The sequence below is a fragment of the Perognathus longimembris genome, chromosome 6 (assembly GCF_023159225.1).
Source record: "Perognathus longimembris pacificus isolate PPM17 chromosome 6, ASM2315922v1, whole genome shotgun sequence".
Lineage (NCBI taxonomy): Eukaryota > Metazoa > Chordata > Mammalia > Rodentia > Heteromyidae > Perognathus > Perognathus longimembris.
The window spans coordinates 16,987,641-17,010,075 of record NC_063166.1 but is presented as its reverse complement, the minus strand read 5'-3'; the positions used below and the strand labels follow the sequence as shown (position 1 = coordinate 17,010,075).

The window sequence follows — 22,435 nt, the reverse complement described above, 5'->3', positions numbered from 1 at the left end:
AATGCATGACTAATGGGATCCAAAATGGAGTGCAACAGCTTTAATTTGATGCTATATACACAGGAATCTTTGAAAAAATGCAAGGGACCTTATGTTTTTTCAGAGAAACTAGTTAAGTGAAAGAAAAGATAAAACTTTGTTTATTTCCTAAGGTGTTGAAATTGTGAATTTGTCTTTGTTCAAAAAGAGTAAATAAATACATTATATTAAAAAACTAATTGTGGGGCTGGGGATATGGCCTAGTGGCAAGAGTGCTTGCCTCGTATACATGAGGCCCTGGGTTTGATTCCCCAGCACCACATATACAGAAAATAGCCAGAAGTGGCGCTGTGGCTCAAGTGGCAGAGTGCTAGCCTTGAGCAAGAAGAAGCCAGGGACAGTGCTCAGGCCCTGAGTCCAAGCCCCAGGACTGGCTAAAAACAAAAAAACAAAAAAAAACCAAAAAACTAATTGTGCATCTTTCTAGATATCATTTGTTATGCCCTGGTGTTCTCCAAAATTCTCAGTCTATCATAAACAAGCTGTGAAATAATCTGGGTCTAAATCACTTAAGTAATTTTAAGTAAGTTCAATTTATCACTTCCTAAGGTGGACATATTTGAAACAATTTGTGTGAGTATGTGGTTCTACCAATAAGACATGCAATGAAGACATTTTGAAAGTTAAGTAGTACTTTATTTTATAGAAGCTTAGAGCACAAAGTCTCAGAGTTGATAGAGACAGGTGCACACAATGTTTTTAAAAATAATTCTTGAATTGTATTTCATTATTGCTTCAAATATGTAGGCTAAGGGCTAAAACAAGTCTACTTGTCCTAACTATTATGACTACCTATTTTATTTGATTTGATTACTGTTGTGTATGTATTTCGTTCAGTTTGTTTCCTGTGTGTGTATGTATAAAATCTTTAAGTATGCTTTTCTTTCTGGTACTTGGAATTGAAGTGAGGGCCTGCTAAATACTAGAGCAGTTTACCACTGGAGCCATGGTTCCATCTCCTTTTGATTATGTTTTGTTTTTAACATAAAATATCCTAACTCTTGCATAGGATTGTCCTATTTCTACCTCCCAACAAAGTAGCTGAAATTTTCGGTCAGAATTACCCAGCTTTTAAATAAGTCATTTCTTTCTCCTTCCTTCCTCCCTACCTCCTCTTCTTCCTCTCTCCCCCTCTTCTTCTTCCTCCCTCCCCCTCTTCTTCTTCCTCCCTCCCCCTCTTCTTCTTCCTCCCTCTCCCTCCTCCTCCCTTTCCTCCTCCCCCTCCTCCTCCCCTCCTCCTCCCCCTCCTCCCCCCCCCCCTTCCTTCTCCTTTTTGATACTGGAGGTTGAGCTCAAGGCCTTGTCTTTGCTAAGGCACTCTGTCACTTGAACTATGCTCCCAGCTGGTTTAGCTTTTAGATTATTTTTCAGCTAGGGTCTTGAATTTTTGCCTAGGACAAAAATGGATCTGGATTCATCTATATATGTTTTTCTACATTACTAGAGCCACCAGCATGTCGCTTCATGTATGGCTTTTGGTTGAAATGGGGGTCTCACTAACCTTTTGCCTAGACTTTTCTGAGGTATGAGCAAATGAATCACTCTTAAATCTCTTTCTCTTTCTTTCTTTCTTTCTTTTTTGCTGGTGCTGGGGCTTGAAATTAGGGCCTGGGCACTTTTCCTGAGCTTCTTTTACTCAAGGCTAATGCTCTACTACTTGAGCCACAGTGCCACTTCCAGCCTTCTCTTAGTAGTTATTGCTGGTAAGAGTCTCACAGACTTTTCTGCCTGGGCTGGCTTTGAACTGTGATCCTCAGATTTCAGCCACCTAGGTAGCTAGGATTACAGGTGTGAGCCATTGGTGGCTTAAATAAAATTTTTGTATCCTAATGTCTTACTGTAGCTTATTTTCCTAATATAGGTGAGACTTGCTTAAATGTAAGGGGTATATTATTTATTTTAGTTTTACAGCTTTATTGCTAAGCCCTTTCCCAGTATAAACAATAGAAACCAGATGAAGCTAGTACTTTCTGCATCAATTATTAGAATTTGACTCAAATGTAAGTGATATAAAAACATGGAAATAAAATTGAATATGGCTTGTTAAATCTGAAATAAGAAACTATTGAATATTAGGATAGGGCATTCACTAAGTCCTAAAACAGCATGACTGTGGCCTGAAATTTGTCCCAAATCAGTGGCTTTCTCTGAATATTTAGAATGTAGTTGCAAAATAAAAAGTAAATCTAAGTGTTGATCAGAAGATACCTAAATATAAAGAATAACATGACTGAAGTCATTATAAATCTAAATGACTGAGATGTAGGAAAGACTATTTAAAAATATAAACACTAATAAGAGTCAACTGTCTTTCAGACTCCACATTTTGTTCATGAAATGTTATATACAACTTTAAGAAAAATAAGATTCAAAGCATTTCAAATTTGATGACTTCAGGTAAAAAATATTAAGGTAACCCTAGGTAGGGTACACTTCACTCCAAACATCCATAGCAAGATATAACAAAAACAAATTTTTGAAATTTTAAACCATGAAAAAAATAGTGAATGTGTTCTGAGAGAATCAAGTCATTTTCTATTAAGATCAATATGTGATCTATTAATCTGTAAATGAGAAGAATCTTGAGAACAAAGACCATACTATAATATGAAAATTAAAAGAGAGGATGAACATTGAGAATCAAGAGAAATATGTGAGTATAGTTTAAAAGATAGAGAGGAAGTCGAGGTATGCCTCAAGTGGTAGACTGCCAGCTATTAAGAAAAAAGTCAAGGGAGGGAGCTAGGCTCTGAGTTTACAAGGTCTTGAGATCATGAGGTCCTAAATTCAGGGCCCAGAGATTGTGGTGACAACAGATTGGTGGTCAAAATCTTAGTTCTCAAAAGCCTTTAATTTAGTGTAAGCTTTTAGTGCTACAGTGATCCAGCCTGAATGACAGGCTAGTACCATTTCCCATATCTTGAAGTGCTAGAGCTCAGAGTCATCTTGAAAAAAAGCCAATTGATGAGAATGATATACTCTGGGTCTCTGATAAATCATAAATCAGGGATCCTGGGGACATCTTTCTACAGTGTCTGGGTGGGAAATGGTCACAGGGACAGTTATTGAGCAAGGAGGGATTTAATGTGGACCTGCTGATGACTGTAGTCATTAGCAAGCTCAGGTTGTGGAGGATGTGGAGATAAGTGTGGGGAGTAAGCCTCATTACCAGTGGATTGCTACAGAGACTCTGGGCTCTGAGTCTCTGGCCAGAAATGTCTTATCTTCTGTAGCTGCCTGCTTATTGGGTATAATTTTGTACCAGAGAGGACTGGGAACTCTGAGGCCCAGTTCAGAGAATCACTGGGCTTCCTGATCCTCTTCCCTCGTGAAAGATGGTTTATAGCTGAGAGACAACTGTTTGACAAAGTGCTTTCATTTTCTAGGGAAGAAGAATTTGATACTCTGATTCTTCCTGAATTTGATAATCTGAGGGACATTGCTCAAGTTGGATAATGGCCAGTCTTTCATGTGCAAATGGAAATCTTCAGGAGTAAGTGGGAACAGGTCAAGCTCATAGACCCTGAAGTTCACTGTGGCCAACAAAAGTTCTCAGTGTGTGCTGAAGCTGACAGCTAGCTGACCTTTGATTTGGTTGACGCTCAGCCCACAAACCGCACCTTTGGAATAATAGAAAGCAAACTAGTGTCCAAGTCCAGCTTCCCATAGCCCACAGGGCAGATCCCAATATTGCAGGGTACAGAGGAAGGTTTTCCAATTCTTTGTCCTTCATGAAACATTTTATTATATATTCTTTATGTTTTATACAAAATTTATATTATATATTTATATTTGCTTTTACTTAAAAAAATATTTTATGAGCCTAGTGCTGGTGACTCACCCCTGTAGTTCTAGCTCCTCCAGAGGCTGAGATTTGAGAATTGCAGTTTGAAACCAGCTTAGGGAGGAATGTCAGTGAGATTCTTATCTCCAATCAACCAGCAAAGAGCCAGAAATTGAGACATAGCATTTCTTTTTTTTTTTTTCAATTTTTTATTATCAAACTGATGTACAGAGAGGTTATAGTTTCATACGTTAGGCATTGGATACATTTCTTCTACTGTTTGTTACCTTGTCCCTCAGACCCCCTCCCTCCTCCCCCTTTCCCTCCCCCCCCCCCAGGTGTTCAGTTCACTTACACCAAACAGTTTTGCAAGTATTGCTTTTGTAGTTGTTTGTCTTTTTTTACCCTGTGTCTCTCAAATTTGGTATTCCCTTTCAAAGCATTTCTTTCTTAAGTGGCAGAGTGCTCACCTTAGTGGAAAAAAAGCTAAGAGAAAAAAGCATAGGCCCTAAGTTCAAGATCCAATATGGGCTGTAGAAAAAATGTTTTATTTATTTATTTATTTTTTATTTTTATTTTCAAACTGATGTACAGAGAGGTTACAGTTTCATATGGTAGGCATTGGATACATTTCTTTTACTGTTTGTTACCTCCTAAAAATGTTTTAAATGCTTGGTTGTTTATTCTTCTTATTATTTTTATCTAATTTTGATATATTTTCTCTGTATATATTTTTCTTTCTGTATATATATATTTTTTTCTGTATATATTTTTGTAATCTGATTTTTTATATTTTCTCCCTTATATTATTTTACCTTTTCTTCTACCTTTTTTGTAAGCCATATAACTTGATCACAGGGTATGGGTGCTGTCCCTGAATTCTTTTGCTCAAGGCTAGTTAGTGCTCTACTACTTTGAGGTAGAGATCTACTTCTGGGTTTTGAGTGGTTAATTGGTGACCAGAGTCTTATGAGGACTTTTCTGCCTGGACTGACTTTGAACTGTGATCCCCAGATCTCAGCCTCCTGAGTAGCTAGGATTACAGGCACTTTTGTTCTACTTATTGGATATTGTTTTATACTACCGTATAAATAATTAGGTCAGTCATGGCTCTTTGGTATGTCATCTTCCAGACTTTTCTGGACTGCATCAATAGGTACACAACTTTCATCTATATAAATATAACAAGGGAATTCTTTACCTATATAGCTCCAGGTTTGCAAACAATTCCAGCCCAGAAATCAGAGCTATTCTCGTTCTTATGACCTGTTTTCATCTCATGGTATAAATACTGTCTCCACCCTCTACATAAATGTCACTGCATTGTAAGTTCAACACCTGCAGAAAAAAGATTAGAAAATCCTAACATAAGGGAAAAAACAGGGGCTAGGGATGTGGCTTAGAGGTAGAGTGCTTCCCAAGCAATCATGAAGCTCTGGGTTCCATTTCTCAGTACCACAGAGACAGAAAAAGCCAGAAGTACAGCTTTGGCTCAAGTAGTAGAGTGCTAACCTTGAGCAAAACAAAGCCAGGGACAGTGCTCAGGGCCTGAGTTAAAGCCCCAGGACTCACACACAAAAAAATGATGGCCGGGTGAATTCACATTTAGGTCTCCAATAAACTCTAGAATATTAAAAAAAATAAAAAACAGAAGAGAAAAGACAGGGGGTGTATTAAATCGTAGAAAAATTGTATAGCATGTATTTAAAGCTATATACATATACACACATATATACATATATATATAATAAACAGTCAAAATGAAGTAATCACTCATCATTGTAAACGAGAGTTGTGTAAGACCAAATGTTCAGGGACTATAATAAAAGTATGGTACAAAAAAGTAGTACAAACTTATTTGTACTAATGCAAAGATTTTGTGCTCTAAACCTCTAGTATGAGTGAAATACCATAACGTTCAAAATGTCCACACTATTATCTGATTGCTAGGGCCATGTATTCAACCCAAATACTGGTATAAAAAGTTCCACTAGAAAAAAAAATCAAGAATTACATTCCTCATTTCTATTAACAAATCCTCACATTTATTTTCAAAGAAACTTTATAATGAAGATAGTGATAAAGAGCATTGTATTATTGAGAGTATCAAAACAAGGAAAAGCCAAAAACAGTTCACAATTTTATTTGAAAGTAATTCATTTTTTAATGCACATTTTTAACAATTTAGGAAATGTAGGATAATAAAAACCATTTTTTTTTCTACTGAGTGTTCATTTACCTACTTCTGTGAAAAAGTAAAATTTTTCCTATATTTTCTTAAGATTTCGGCTGTAGCTTTCGCCAGGCGTCCTCGTGATAGTGACCTCGTATTTAAACCCTACGGGGTAATCCCTGACGCACCGTCGTGATGCCCAGGGAAGACAGGGCGACCTGGAAGTCCAACTACTTCCTTAAGATCATCCAACTTTTGGATGATTATCCAAAATGCTTCATTGTCGGAGCAGACAATATGGGGTCCCAGCAGATGCAGCAGATCTGGATGTCGCTCTGAGGGAAGGCTGTGGTGCTGATTGGCAAGAACACCATGATGCGCAGGGCCATCCGAGGGCACCTGGAAAACAACTCAGCTCTGGAGAAACTGCTGCCTCATATCCGGGGGGAATGTGGGCTTTGTGTTCACCAAGGAGGACCTTACTGAGATCAGGGACATGCTGCTGGCCAATAAGGTACCAGCTGCTGCCCGTGCTGGTGCCATTGCCCCATGTGAAGTCACTGTGCCAGCTCAGAACACTGGTCTGGGGCCAGAGAAGACTACCTTCTTCCAGGCTCTAGGCATCACTACTAAGATCTCCAGGGGCACCATTGAGATTCTGAGGGATGTGCAGCTGGTAAAGACTGGAGATAAAGTGCGAGCCAGTGAAGCCACCCTGCTGAACATGCTCAACATCTCCCCCTTCTCCTTTGGGCTGATCATCCAGCAGGTGTTTGACAATGGCAGCATCTACAACCTGGAAGTGCTTGACATCACTGAGGATGCTCTGCATTCCCGCTTCCTGGAGGGTGTTCGCAACATCACCAGTGTCTGCCTGCAGATTGGTTACCCAACTGTTGCTTCTGTGCCTCATTCTATCATCAATGGGTACAAGCGGGTCCTGGCTTTGTCTGTGGAGACTGACTACACTTTCCCACTTGCCGAAAAGGTCAAGGCCTTTTTGGCTGATCCATCTGCCTTTGTGGCTGCTGCTCCTGTGGCTGCTGCCACCACTGCTGTGCCTGCCGCTGCCACTGCCCCAGCCAAGGCTGAAGCCAAGGAAGAGTTGGAGGAATCAGATGAGGATATAGGATTTGGTATTTTTGACTAATTTCCTAGAAGCAATCAACTTGTTTATTGGCAGAACAAGAAAATAAAGGCTTACTACTTTGTCAAAAAAAAGAGAAAAAGATTTCTGCTGTATATATCATCAAATTATATATGTTATACTCCATTTTGAATGATATTATTCTTGGATTTGTCTTCTGTGTATTAGAATTATACTTTTTATGGCATTCTGTAAGAATACAGACTGAACTCTCCACTGGTTTCATAAATTCCATAATATCCAATTCTATAAGGAGTTATGTTTATTGTCAAGAGAACAAAGGGAGAAAACCATGGCTCTTTTACCTATTATTTAATTAAGTGATGTTTGAGAAATAACACTTCATTGTATATTTTCTTGTTGTAATTATCAAGTAAGTATACTTAAAGTTTATTTCCTCAAAATGGATATCCTAAGCAAAAAAAAACCCTGATGATTAGTAATTTTTACATAATATAAAAATCCTTTAATTTATCTAATGTTAAACAATTTTAAAGTCAATCTGGGACTGGCAAGGTGGCTTAGAGGTAGAGTGCTTGCTTAGCAAGTTAGAAGGAGGAAAACCAGTCCCTGAAGCAGCTTCTAAACCATCTCATATTGCATACGGAGAGAAACTCAGATCCACCAGCCACCTTTTTAAAGGATGAATCACTAATGATCATATTTAAAGTGCAAAAAAAAAATTTTTCACAGCATAGAACTTTTCTGATATATATGGGGCAATTGTGCTACATGTACATCTGTAGTGTATAGTGTTTACTCATAGGACTCGAATCCCTTTTCCGTGGAACTCCTCATAGATTAGGTGGAAATGCCATTTCCATCTCCATTGTGGAAAGAGCTAAGATTTCTACCCTCAATTTAGCAAAACCAATGGAATTCAATGTCATATTATGTTGGACCTGGGTAACTGCAACCGTAGTCAGGACACAGGGGATGCAGAGGCTAGTGGACCAATGCACACTTTATTTCAGGAGGGCCAGGGTTTATATATGGTTAGAAATCAACTGACAACTTCCAGGGTAAAAGCGAATACAGCATGATATCCATCTCAAATACAGAAATTGAGGATGATACTACTGGGAGGAAGGAAACTAAGACAAAAGTTTACCTACTACAAAAGGTGGCTACTTCAAAGAGTGTTTACTATTAAGGGCTGAGCTACATCAAAGATTGTTGACAGAGGAGTAAACCAGTCAAGGCAAAATGTTACCAAAACTAGCCACTATTTGCTCAAGACTTTGACCAAGACTCTATTAACTGTGAAGAGACTTTCCTATTTACTAATGGCACCTGGTCAAGCAAGTCTCCCAAGGGAGGCTTGGTACAGGGAAAGGGGAGATTCTCATGACAAAGAGTGGTTTCCTTTGGCCAACAAACATAAAGGAACTCTTTACTGGGAATGTCTCCCCAAAGGCCTATTAGTGTGCTAATAAGGCATCAGAGTAACTGTGCCAAGGCTAAGTCCTCCACTGGTCAGAGAAGTTATTCTCCCACAATTCCCCCTTTATTTATTATTTTTCAACAGCTGCTTCCCTAGTAAGCTTAAGGGCAGTGAGTAAAATATTAGAAGATCTATTCTTAGCAAAACGCTTCATTACTGCTATGATAGAACAGTATCCTAAGGTAAAAACACCTAACATAAGTATTTAAGGCAATAGAAGCACTTCCAACATTATGTGTAATACTTTATTGTTGGGGTCATCTGTGCCTTTAAGAAGCTACAGCTGACCTTGGCCTGTCCCTCCCCTTCCTGCCTTTAACAGGAAGAGAAGCCCCTGCTCCTGGGGCGAGCACGTGTCTGATGGCCTGATGGCGGGGTACCCCAGAAACCCAATCCTTGGGGGGCTGGGCCTCCGCCCACAAGGGAGGTCCCTGACATCACTTGATGGACACCCCTCGTGGCCAATCTGTTCTCCCTCTCCTTGTGCCTGCCTTTGGGGTATATCTTTGTGGCTTCTCATCTGAATAATTCAGAACCATCCCAGAGACGATCTCCGGGACCTCACGCGCTCGTGTCTTCCTTGGGCTGGCGAGTATGGGGGTCTCGCGACCACACGTGACCCTAGGCTAATCCGGCTCCCCGCTCCCGCGTCTGATCCCTACTGGCCAGGGGGGACGTGAGAGAGTGAGTATGGATGCCCAGAAGAGGAGATAGATAAGCCCAGGAAGCCTCCCCACAAGGTTGGGGAGGGATAGAGCAAAGCCCGGCAATTTAAAACCCAACAATCCCTGGGGTCTAATCCTTCTAAGGTCTGGGCTAGTCCCTGGGCAATCTCATCAAGAGAAGAGGCATTTGGTAATTCCTTTTGAAAAACTTCAAGAACCTCCAGTATAAACTTTGCTCACTTAAAGAACCATTTACTATGGCTCTATCTATAAGCATTTGTATATCATTCCATTTACATTCAGAGGCATTATATTTATAAGGTGTTACACAGACATGACTAGAATTCCAATCACAGGTTAAAAACAATCATTGCTGCAAAGCCAGATATTTCTGTCCAAGGCAGAACACTCCTCCTTGGATGGCTCTGTCTCATCTTGAAGATGGGTGTTTAACTTCCAACTGTTGTTGCCACAAATTGTGAGAGTCGTGGTGCCAATGCACCATAAAGTCATGAGTTTATACAGATTGTACCAATGCGGCTCCGGATATGGCTGCGGCAGTAGTGATGGCAATCAGTCCGATAATCAGTCCTGCGATGATCAGTCCAATTGTATGACGACTCCTCTTTAAAATCTGCTTGAAAAAGCATATTACTAGTCCTTGTACAGGTCCTCCAGTCCAGGGATGATGCATGCAAACAGGCACCCAAAGTGAGTGACGCTGGGTCAAAATCACAATCCTATCTTGACACAGTAGGGGTGCACAGGGTGAAGATGTTGATTCTTCCAGATGACTGTCAGGCTGTCCATCTTAACCCAAATAGGATGAGCAGGGGCCCTGGAGGCAGCAAGCAGCAGAGTCTCCCAGTGACTCCAATGGAATGTCACACCTCCTGCTGGGCTGCCTGCAACTTTCTGCATAGACTGGTTAAAGAAGCTAGGTTATAAAGCCTGACTTGAGTAAAATCTACTATTTTCCTGGTTGCTTTTTAAGTACACTGGCTTTTGCAAGCTGGTGTCCCACTGAATTTCAAAACACCTTAAAGCAATCAATGGCCCATAGGTAATTTTGCCACGGCAATAAGTTTTAATAATCAGACGTTTTTAATAAGGCTAGGATTTTCCAGGCCAACAATACAGGGTCCAGAGAGGCGGCTAATTTCCGCAAATGACGTTGGGAAGGAAATAGCCTGTTTTCATGGGCAAAGGCAGGCCAGGGGTCACTAAAGCCTACTCCAAACCATCCTAAAAAAGCTGTTTAGCAGCCATGGAGTTGGACATGTTCATAGATAAAGCAGGGTTACAAGATGTGTTATATTCAGTGCAGTTTTGTAACCACACACCAAAAGGTCCCCAATCATACCAAATATGTTGGGACGTATTCCATATAGTTGGAAAAATTCCTAGACAAGTTTCCCAACTCCTTTCAGTAAAATTCAAGTTCAGGTAAGAAAAATGTCACATTTAGGCAGGCCAGCAGGACTAGGATTAGTGTATTAGTGTACTAATTAGTGTACTAATTAGTGTACTAATAAGGCATCAGAGTAACTGTGCCAAGGATAAGTCGTCCACTGGTCAGAGAAATTATTCGCCCACAATATTAGGAGAACCAGTCTAAGGGTTCAAATTATTATATATTATGTATCCCAGCTAATTTCTCTCTCATTGTGCTTTGAGACTCAAAATTTCCCAAATATAGTCTCTCCCATTTAAATATTTCATTCTATAATGTTCCCATCACCAAATTCCAAAGTTTTGTGACTCATACTTACCCTGTCTGTCACCTTTGTATCCTGTGTACAGATACACATAATCCAGAGTCTTTAATTTCTTTCCTATCTCAAATTTATCTACATGTTAACTTCCAGAGTATCCTTTATTTGTTCAGTATTCCAGCTGATCTAACATTTTAATAAGTAAGAAAATATCCAATTCTATTTTGGGGATCCAAGTTTTATGTATTTGATGGTGATGCTTTAATAATTTAATATGTATTTTATTTTATTTTATAAACTTTATTGTAAAGGTGATGTACAGAGGAGTTACGGTTACATAAGTCAGGTAATGAGTACATTTCTTTTTCAACAGTGTCACGAGCTCCCTCATTTTCTCCAGTTTCCCACCCCTCTCCCCAAACCGGCTCTCTTCCCCTCAAGTTGTATCATTCATTTCCAATGTAGCCTCTAGTGAGTATCACTGCTGAATTGGTTCAACCTTATCCCCACCATTTCTGTGCTTTCCCTTCTCCTCCCCCAAATCAGAGAAACTTATATGCAAGACAAATAAAGGATACAGCAATAAAAAACAGTGACAAAAGAAAATAAATCAAAGTAAGAAAAAAGAATCCTAAACAGTACAATAAAATAACGTCTCGTTTCCATTTCTAGATTATTTTGCTTGTTTTGTTTTATTTATTTTTTGCCTGTCCTGGGGCTTGAACTCAGGGCCTGAGCAATGTCCCTGGCTTCTTTTTGCTCAAGGCTAGCACTCTACCACTTGAGCCACAGCGCCACTCCTGGCTATTTCTATAGAAATTGAACCCAGGGCTTCATGTACACAAGGTGAGCACTTTACCAGTAGGCCATATTCCCTGCCCCATTTGTAGTTTATTTATTTATTTTTTTAAATTTTTATTGTCAAACTGATGTACAGGCTCTTGAGTACCTAGGCTTACAGGCAATGTGCCACTGGCCACCAGTGCTTTGCCTCACTTTCAATAGTTATGGAGATCTCACTATTTTTTTTTTTTTGCCTAAGCTGGCCTCAAAACACAATCTTTTTGATCTAAAACTCTCAGTACCCAGGATTACAGATATTAGCCACTGCACTCAGTCTTCAATAAATTTTTTGTTTTACTGGAACTTGTTTAAAGGTTTGTCTTCCTAATATAGATATGCCTTGTATATTATTTATCTAAGATTCACAGCTGTAGTTCAAAACCTTGTTCCTATTATCCACCATAAAAACAAGACAAAGCAAGCACTTTCTGCATTTCTTGTTAGAATTTCAATTAGATGTAAGTGACATAAAAACTTGGGAATGAAATTGAGTAGGGTTCATTAACTCTGAAATAAGAAGGGTGTATTGAGTGTTTAGAATAAATAGTTCCTTAAGTTATGATACAGTATGACTATGTGTGGCCTGGAAGTTGTCCCAAATCAGTTGTATTTTCTGGGTTCTCTATGAAAAAGTAAGAATTCAGTTGAGAAATTTAAATTAAAAGATTCTATGCATTCAGTAGGAGATAACTAAAAATAAGGAATTACACTACTGAAAGCTCTGTAAATTTAAATGAGAGACAGGGAAGAAGTCTGAAAGCACGGATTTTCGAGCTCATCAGTCTCCCTTGTCTTTCAACTCTCTGATTTTCATAGTTTTGTTATCAGAGATAACACTGCACTGATTTTTGTCAATGAAATATTACAAGCAACTTTAAGAAAATATGACTTAAAGTATTTCATAGTTGGTAACTACAGATCAAAATGTTAAGGTAACCCTTGGTAGGATATACTCTACCTCAAATATCTGTACCAAGACACAACAAGAACAAATTTCTAAATTTAAAACAATAGTGAATGTGTTCAGAGACAACAGTGATTTCCTATAGATGAACCAAGATTTTCAAATAACAGTATATTTCTCAAGGCCCGCACTCTTGTCATTAGGTCATATTCCCAGCCCCCATGTATATTTCTCAAAAGAAACCATGAACCTAAGACCAACTTCTACTAATCACCTTCCTCTATAAAATCCCTGTGCTACCTAGAGGTACACAGTAACACTGGAGTATTATTGTTGATTCAGAACTAGCAACCATTCCTTTCTGAAAAGTCTAAATAAATTTCCTTCTTCCAGATCTGAAGGACACTGAAAAGTTGAATGTAGATTAACATGACGCATTTTTGGTAGCATAACTGAATGGGAATCTGGCCTCACTTTCCCTGAAATGGTTAAAACATTGAATGTTGACTCATAACCAGAGAATTGACTGGTGATCTTTGTTAGTGATCAAGCCATATTTCTGTTTACTAGATTTTCCCTGTGATTTTTCTCTGTATGAAGATCATTCACGTCTCTAGTAAAGGTTACTGAATTCTTCTACAGGTATGCAGGTAACAGACGATACAACTAGTCAATTATACAATTCTTTGTGATCCAGAGTATTGTGATTATTGTCTATTTCTCTAACCACACACACCAGTATATTAATGTCCACATTTTCCCTATCACCCTGGTATTGAATTAACCCATAGTGTTTATTATTTTGTTCCAACAGGGAAGACCCAACACAGAGCTGGTCTAGGTTGTTAGGACAATGTATCATCATAAAGTTATTGCCTCAGCCATGACACAGGGTTTGTCTCCTACATTAACATAATTGATGAACAGATTTTACATGGTAAATCATCTAAGGAATACCAATTTTTCCAAGGCTCTGGCACATTTCCCCTAGGATATAATATGAATATTCTTATATTTCATCTTCACTTACTGCAGAAAAATTTGGTTCAACCAAAATAAAGTTAAGATGAAATACTGTGAACAAACCCATTTGTCTATTTGTTGTCACCTTCATCGTTATTGGAAAATGGGTCATGAATCACTAGGCTCACAAACATTAGCAATAAAGCTACTTTATAAAGGTTGCAGGAAAAAAATTTCTGTTTCACTTTGGATGTCTATGAGTTCCAGGTCAATTCAGACAAACAGGCCAAAAAGGTCATTGTCTGAGAAGAAATAACTGAGAAAAACTATTTTATATGGTTTTGTTTGTCATCCAGAATAACAGAACTGAGAAGTCAATTAGCTAAAAGAATGAATGGTATACAGATAGTTAGTATCTTTCCCTTCTATGCACCCCAAAACATTCAATCAGATGTCCATTTCTGTGAATTAACACAAATGGACTGAGAAATGCAAAACCAAGAGTTAAAATTTCTTGACTAACTTTTGGTATGGAATTGAACTCTGAGGAGGAGAGTAAATAGAAACACAGCAAGCAGTCTGCGAAATAAAAGAAAAGAAAACAAAGCATTAGTTGGAGAATACTTTCAGCAGCTTTCATTTCAGGGGGAGTTTTGTAGAGAAACTTGGAGTTTCGAAGATATAGAACTCGCTGGTGGTGCTTGCAAAGAAGAAATACCATGTAGCCACTGGCCACAGCCATGGTACCCTGAAACACAACATCTCTCACAATCATGAAAATGACAAAAATATTGTTTAGTTCGGGACTTGCTGGTTGAGTAGTACAATAGACGTCAGTTTTAAAGTGAGACGAATTCATGTCGGTTATGATGATAATATTTAGCAAGCTCATGCTAATGAAGCAACTGAGAATCCAAAAGAAAAGCAACAAGAGAAGGACATGCCATGCAGACCTTGGCTTGAGCCTCCTCCACACAGAAGCTCTGGGGCTGATGGTGCTGGCCTGGACCACTGTGAGGAGACTGCTGGTGCAGATGGAAAGGCCCCGAGACACCCTCTCCAGGAAAAGGGTAATTCTGCACCCTGTAACACTTAGAAAATAATTCAACCCAAAAGCTGCTATTGTCTTTGGCAATCCTCTGGTAAGAAGCAACATGGTATTTGTGAGAACCAAATGGATGAGAATCAATTGTGTACAGTTCTTCTCAATACCTCCCCCTGAGCTGTGCACATAATTCACAAAAACAGACATATTCCCTAAAATGCCAAGTCCTGTTAGAAGGAGGAAAAGCAGTGCCGTGAGAAGCTGCAAACCCATTTGTTTCTTCATAGGAAGAGAAACTTGCATCCACCAGTCACCCTTTGGAAGTTTGCATCGGTAATGATCCTATCTACATCTGCAAAAGTTCAGATGATAAAACTTGTGTATTGTACATGGGGCAACAAAGAGAGATAGACAGACAGACAGATAGATAGATAGATGGATAGATAGATAAATAGGTAGATAGATAGATAGATAGATAGATAGAGATAGATTGATATCTGTAGTTTTTTTCACAGAACCCTATTCTTTTCTCTGAGGTTCTTTTCATAATTTAGGTAGTTTCAAATTCCTTTTGATGCCCCATATGCAAATAATCTTCTATGTCATATTAGGAGAACCAATCTAAGGGTTCAAATGATTACATATTATGTATACCATCTACGTTCTCTCTCATCATGCTTTAACTAAACCTCAGTTTACCAAATACAGTTTTTCCCACTTCAAAATTTCATTCCATGATATTCTCATCACTAAATTCCAAAATTTTGTGGCCTATGCTTGAGCTGTCTTCTTCATGCCTCATGTACAGGAACATGTAATCCAGAGGCTTCAATTTCTTCATATCTCAAACTTAGCTACATCTTAATTTCCAGAGGGTCTTTTATTTTGTTCAGTATTCCAATCTGTCTCACAGTGTAATGAGTATGAAAATATCCTATTCTATTTTGGGGAACCCAGCTTTATGTATTTGATGGTGATGTCTTAAATTCCACACTAACCTTGTCATTTCACTGCTTGAAAAACAGTTTCTTTTTTCTTTTTGTATTTTTCAATATCAAGTTACACTACATACAATTTCAATATAAGACCTAGCATTTAAGCATAGTGGAGCAAAGAGGTCTAGAACCAACTTTCTTGTCTGCAAATTCATATGCTCAACTTGCTACAGCCAGGGAAGAGCCATGCAGGAATCCTAGGATTCTAAATAAGAATATCTCCAGGAAAAGTCTAAGTTCCATTGAGTTACCTCAGAGGCTCCTAAAGCAAAGCTGGTCAGAACTGGATGTGATGGTGTGTGGCAAGGCAGAATGGCAGAAAATACTTTGCTGTGGACTGTCAGGAGATAAGGGAAGTTTAGAAATTTTTAACAATAGCTTCGTGGAACAAAGGAGTTTGGGATATAATTGCTGTGAGATGAGATCATACAAAAAAGATTCATTTAGCATCTGATTGATATTATATGACCCCAGGGGGGATTTCAGCTGAACCTGCACCTTTTTTTTACTTGCGTTCATTAAATGAAAGGACAGTATTAGTAATAGTTGTATTGGGATTGGTATCTCTTCTCCAAGTCTGTGGTTTTCAGACTGTTGGCATAGATAGGATACTATTCCCTCACAACTGTAATCTCCATTCTCACATTATTTCTAAGTATGAACAGTATATCTAGGATAAAGGCAGCCAGATGGCTGATCCCATCCCCGTGATTCATTATATTTTACATACTTATATGTAAACTTATATGCAACTGTCAAGGTTTCAAATTCTCTTTCCTTCTAAATATATTAAAGGTTTAAGTTACATTTCGAGTTTGATATCAAGTAGCTCTATGCCTGTAGGAACATGAGTTAGTACCTTTCAACCTCTGTGTCCTCCTCTTAAGTATGCAGAGACTGAAGACTGCCTCAGTATCTAAGAAACCAATATATAATTTTATATACTTCTAACACCTAGTGAGTTATGCTTCAGAGTCTTATAAATAGGCTAGCAATGTTAAATAAAAATTAGGAATGTGCAGTAATTAAATAATTCAGACATTGAAATCTCTTTAAAATGACTGCACTGAAATTATCTTTGACCTGCGATGGATTACTTATGTTTTTCAAAGTCTACCTAGAGATCCCAGTTTTGCCCCAGCCCTCCTTTTACCTTTGAACTTATCAATTTCTGATGCAGATCTGGAAATTTTCTCTGAGACCCCTTAGAGCCACTTTTTCTCTCTGCAAAAATTGAATGACAAATATCAGATCAAGGAAGTGCCTATGCTACCAGATAGTTTGAAAAACAGTGTAGTAAGCAGTTTTAAAAGACAGGTATTGCATGAGGTAGAAACGTTTGTACAGTATACTCATTACTCTTTCCCTGATCATAGGATTTTGATGCAACATCACAGCAGTTTCTGGTACCTGAACTGGTTTCTATCGTTACCTCATACAGCACAGAAATCTAAGTAATTCAGAAAGGAGGGAAGAGGCCTGGTCTAGCCTATGATGGTATGGATTAGGTAGATGCTGCTAGAATGCTGCCTTCAGGCCTTGCCAGTCCTGTATTCCTTTAAGCAAACAAAAAGTCTTCCTGATCCGGGCTTGAGCCACATGCAACTGGAAATCCTTCTTGTTCTCAAGCAGGAATTTGTGGTTTCAGACTTTTCCAGACTGAAATCCAACCTATCTATACCCTGAATTGAGTTAAACAACAGTTGAGAGCGTCCAAAGCAAAAATTAAAGTAAATTGTGATTAATGTAACTTACAATGTTTACTTTGTGCATGCATTTATTGGGAAATGAAGTCAGAATAATTTGTCTGAATCTAATGGTATTATTTCACAGGCTAATCCAGTTTGTATTTGGGTTAAAATACCAAAGGGAATTATTGAACTACAGAGTTTAGTTTTTCTTAATTAAAAATAGTCTTTTATTAATGTAGTGTTACATATCTTTCAAATTTTAGGATTTAGGTTTAAGATGTCTAATAGATGTATTAAGATTTTACTGTAAACTCATTGCACAAACTGGAATTACTTTCCAAAAAGCTTAGGGAATGAAAATGTAATTTGTTAAATGCATTGAGTATTGTAAATAAAACAAACCATTTTTGTTTTGTTTAAAAAAATAAAATAAAAGAGAGGGTGCCTTTATCACAGACTTCGTTTTCTTCAGTTATAGAATGATATCATTACACATTGTTGCATAAAACATATAACTTAAATCTAAAGTATTCTTATTTATAATAATTTATAGCCTGAATGAGTTATGATTAGCATTCTTGTTTTATAGGTCAAAAGTTTTTTTAATTTTTTTACATCTCTTAAGCCATGAATTCATAGGGAATAGGTTCCAATAGTTCAGGCTCCTTTCCATTGGTTCCCCACAAAATGGGCTTCTCTGGGTGGAGCAGGCTGGTCCTTCAGTTGAACCTAAGTTCCTTTCTCTTTGGCTTGCTTCTTTTTCTGGTCATTTTTCTTCACTCCTTTCAAGAAGCTATCTTGGCTCTTAGAGTGCTTAATATGCTCAATATGCACATGAATCCTGTTGGCAAGGATCTTGTCCTTAACTTGCTTGTTCACAATAATGCCAATAGCATGCTGGGTAACATTGTAGACCCTTCCAGTTTTGCCATGGTAACGTTTGTGGAGCATTCCTTTCTGAACAGTACCCATTCCCTTAATGTCTACAATATCACCCTTCTTGTAGATTCTCACGTGTGTGGCCAAAGGAACAACTCCATGTTTCCTGAAGGGCCTAGAGAACATGTATGGGGTACCTCTCCTCTTTCCCTTTGTGTTCATCATTTTGGCAAATTACTGAAAGAGGGTGGTTCTGACCAAAAGGCATAATTAGCATTCTTATAAGAAAAATTGTACATTGTCATTATTGGCAATAGGTTTTGTGTCAAGCAGGCTCATGAATAATGAAATTTTTCTATATGATATTATAATAGCATGTTTGAATACAGAAACTTTGAATGTAAATAAGAAAGAAAACATCATATTAAATGTATATGCATATAGGAGTTAATAATGGTGATAAGCATAATGCCAGTGAAACTAATTCCTTAAAAAAAAAACAAACAAGGGCTGGGGATATAGCCTATTGGCAAGAGTGCCTGCCTCGGATACACGAGGCCCTAGGTTCGATTCCCCAGCACCACATATACAGAAAACGGCCAGAAGCGGCGCTGTGGCTCAGGTGGCAGAGTGCTAGCCTTGAGCAGGAAGAAGCCAGGGACAGTGCTCAGGCCCTGAGTCCAAGGCCCAGGACTGGCCAAAAAAAACCAAAAACCAAAAACCAAAAACAAAAAACAAAAAAAAAAACCGGCCAGGCATTGGTAGCTCACACCTATAATACAGGCTACTCAGGCATCTGAGATCTGAGGATTCTGGTTCAAAGCCAGTCCAGGCAGGAAAACCTGTGACACTCTTATCTCCAATAAAATACTCAGAAAAAGCCATAGTGGCAATGTGGCTCAGTTGGTAGATCACTAGCCTTTAACAAAAGAAGCTTAGGGATGGTGAGAACCCAAGCACAGTGTTTAAGCACCAGGACTGGCGAAAAAGAAAAGAAAAGGAAAGAGCAAAGCCCTTTTATCCTTCTAACTATTGGAAGAACAGAAGGTGAAAACTTTATATAAGGATGCAGCTTAAGCTGGGACAAATATTCTCAAGCATTTTGCAGTGACATCTACTGGGATCGTCCAACTCATTTTTCCATACTGTCATATTAGAAGAGTGTATCCTAAGTGGTACAGAACCTCTCACTAACTTACTTGCATGCCCAAAGAGAAATAAGGCCTATGCGATGTGCATAAGGAAATGCTACATGGGTATTTAGGTAAACTGCAGTGTTATCAGCTCTACTTACCTTGGTAGCTTTGATGCAGACAACCTCAGCATTGGTCATCTGTGAACAAGAGGCTTCGAGAGTGTTATTTATAACTTCCAGATTTGTAGAGTTCTTGCTAGCTAAAATACCAAAAAAGCTTTTAATTGTCACAGTTGTCATCCTGTCAGGAAAAAGAAGCCTTCTGCAGAATTGTAATCCCTAAAGTAAAATTTGCCTCTCCCTCCACAACTATTACATTTGTTTGGCTTAGAAGTTGTCTTAGGGCAATTAAGATTTAATTATAATGGCTAGAAGAGTGAATTAAGAAAGCAAACAATTAGCCAAGTTTCCATATCTAGAGTTCCCCACTTCCTAGAATCTGAGGCACAGAATAAGTCATCCCCCAACCCCTCGGGTCCTTTTTCAAGCTCAGGAATGTAAAGTGATGATCAGTGTAAAAGAATGATTTTTCAGCAAATCGCATACAAAGACTTGAAGGAGACTAGTTATTTTGATATACTTAGGCTGTTTGGAAGGTCAAAAATCTTTGCCATAAGTGTCTATTAATTATTTGTTTATTAAACAAAAAGTGGGACTCAAACACCAGACAGGCCCACACTTCATAAATCTACTCATGCTATCTAAAGCACCAAGAACAGTTTTCTAGTTCAAATATACCAAACAAGTCTTTCTATTACTCTACTCTCAAAGAGGAACTCTGTATTCCCTGATGGAAAGGAATAGCAAAATATGTGCACACAGGGATGAGAGTAGGAGTAGGAACAGTGTGATTTTCTACAAGTAGGAGCAGCACTTGGCTGGCCTGTGAGGCAGTCTTCCTAGACAGCAGTCTGATATTGTTTTTTATGTGACTTTATTTCTTTATCTAGACGTGAACTTGGCATTGAAAAGAATTACAACATGGGGGCTGGGAATATGGCCTAGTGGCAAGAGAGCCTGCCTTGTATACATAAGGCCCTGGGTTCGATTATATATACATATACAGAAAACGGCCAGAAGCGGCGCTGTGGCTCAAGTGGTAGAGTGCTAGCCTTGAGCAAAAAGAAGCCAGGGACAGTGCTCAGGCCCTGAGTCCAAAGCCCAGGACTGGCAAAAAAAAAAAAAGAAAAGAAAAGAATTACAACATACTTATGCCATCAATGAAAATGGCTTTTTGAGATAAATATGATTTTGATCCTTGACTTAGATAAAGGCAATCAAGACACAGAGGGAGTTAGTATTTGGAAAATAATACAGGTAAGAGTAAGTAAATGTGAATCGAAAGGCTAAATTGTTATATAAAATAATACAAATTTCTGATACAATAGAGTGCTTCTCTTTCACACTTTTATTAGGTTACATTGCTTTGACAATTGAAAATAGTTTTGTAGACACAAATACATTTGTATACTTACATAAAAATATATGTAGATACATGTATATATACATTCTACAGAAATATGTGTATATATGTTGTATATGCACCTACATGTGCATAAACATAATCATATGCATGTATATTGGCACATATATATGGGTACTATACACACAAATGTATGTTGTGCACTATATATTTGAAAATATATTTCTGTGGAAAATACATATACATAAATATAGGTAGCACATGTACACACATACATTCACATGTATATACATGTATATGCATTTATATTTGTTCATGTATATTTAAAAGCTGTACAAGGAACTCATTAGTTTGACAATTGAAGTTTGTTTTATCCCCAAGACCACAGGACCTTATTTACAAACCTAATCCTCAAGGATTCAGATTTTTTCATTGAATTTGTGAGAATATGAACAAATTCAACATTTTGATATGTAATGAAATCTACAAATAAAATAATGAACACATATTAGCTATCAGTAATATATCATATTATTTATGTTATTAATCATATATTTACATAGTCTTCTTTATTGTTATTTATTTTTATATTTTTGAATGCTTTTATTATCTTCAAAGAGTTGTACAAAGGTGTTATTATTGACCAAAGCAGTATTACTAAGATTCTTTAAAAAGTAAAACTTTAATGCATGAAGTCTAATAGTATTTAAAGCAGAATATGGTGATATATATTTTTGGATGTTCTCCATAATATGAAACTGTGGAAGATTATAAAAATATTTGGTGAATAACTGCTGTCCTCCAAAGAACCAGTGTATTGGAAGCATTCCTCTTTATATATTCTGTTGTGCTATAGATTTAAATGAATTATGTGAATGAAATTAATTTTAATCACATTCATGACTCCTTTTCATATTTCATTGCTTTTTTTGTTTTGTGTTTTGTAATTGTCATTGTCTAGGTGATGTACAGAGGGGTTACAGTTACATAAGTCAGGTAGTGAGTATTTTCAGTTTTGAACAGTGTCACCGTTCCCTCACTTTCTTCCAGTTTTTCCTTCTCAGCCTTCCCCCTCAAATTGTATAGTTCATTTTCAACTAAGTGTCTAGTGAGTCTCACTATTGCATTTGTTCACCCCCCGTTTCACCATTTCTGAATTCCCCCAATTGTTTCCCAAACAAAAACTTACATAAAGGACAAAAGGTACAGGAAACAAAATCAATGACAAAGGAGGAAAGAACACACAAAAGGAAGAACAAAAAAACCTCTCGTTTCCATTTGTTGGAATTCATTTCAATGAATATCATTTTCATCTAAGCATATCCTCCTTTGGGCTCACTGTGTGAATGTCTAGAGTTCTGTATAATTGATCATGTCCAGGTGTACTTTTTTGTCCTTTACCATCCAATGTGTGGTTTCTTGGTGGGAGGAATCAGACTATGCTACATGTGACAGAGAATGCCTGATTTCCTTGAGTTATTTGGGGGGGAAACTGAATGCTCTGTTTGGTCCTCCCTGTCTCCCTTTGGG

At 38.0% G+C, this 22,435-nt stretch overlaps 1 long non-coding RNA gene and 2 pseudogenes across 1 annotated transcript; 1 reads left to right on the top strand and 2 right to left on the bottom strand.

Moving 5' to 3' along the window:
- Positions 1-751: 751 nt before the first annotated feature.
- LOC125352943 lies at positions 752-21,195 on the bottom strand. The gene is made up of 4 exons (XR_007211216.1): positions 21,173-21,195; positions 7,876-7,883; positions 3,060-3,074; positions 752-884 (listed from the first exon to the last, which is right to left on the bottom strand). It is a non-coding gene; the product is annotated as an uncharacterized LOC125352943 (long non-coding RNA).
- Positions 6,139-7,146, top strand: LOC125352866 (annotated as a pseudogene).
- On the bottom strand, positions 18,029-18,524 carry LOC125352891 (annotated as a pseudogene).
- Positions 21,196-22,435: the final 1,240 nt, after the last annotated feature.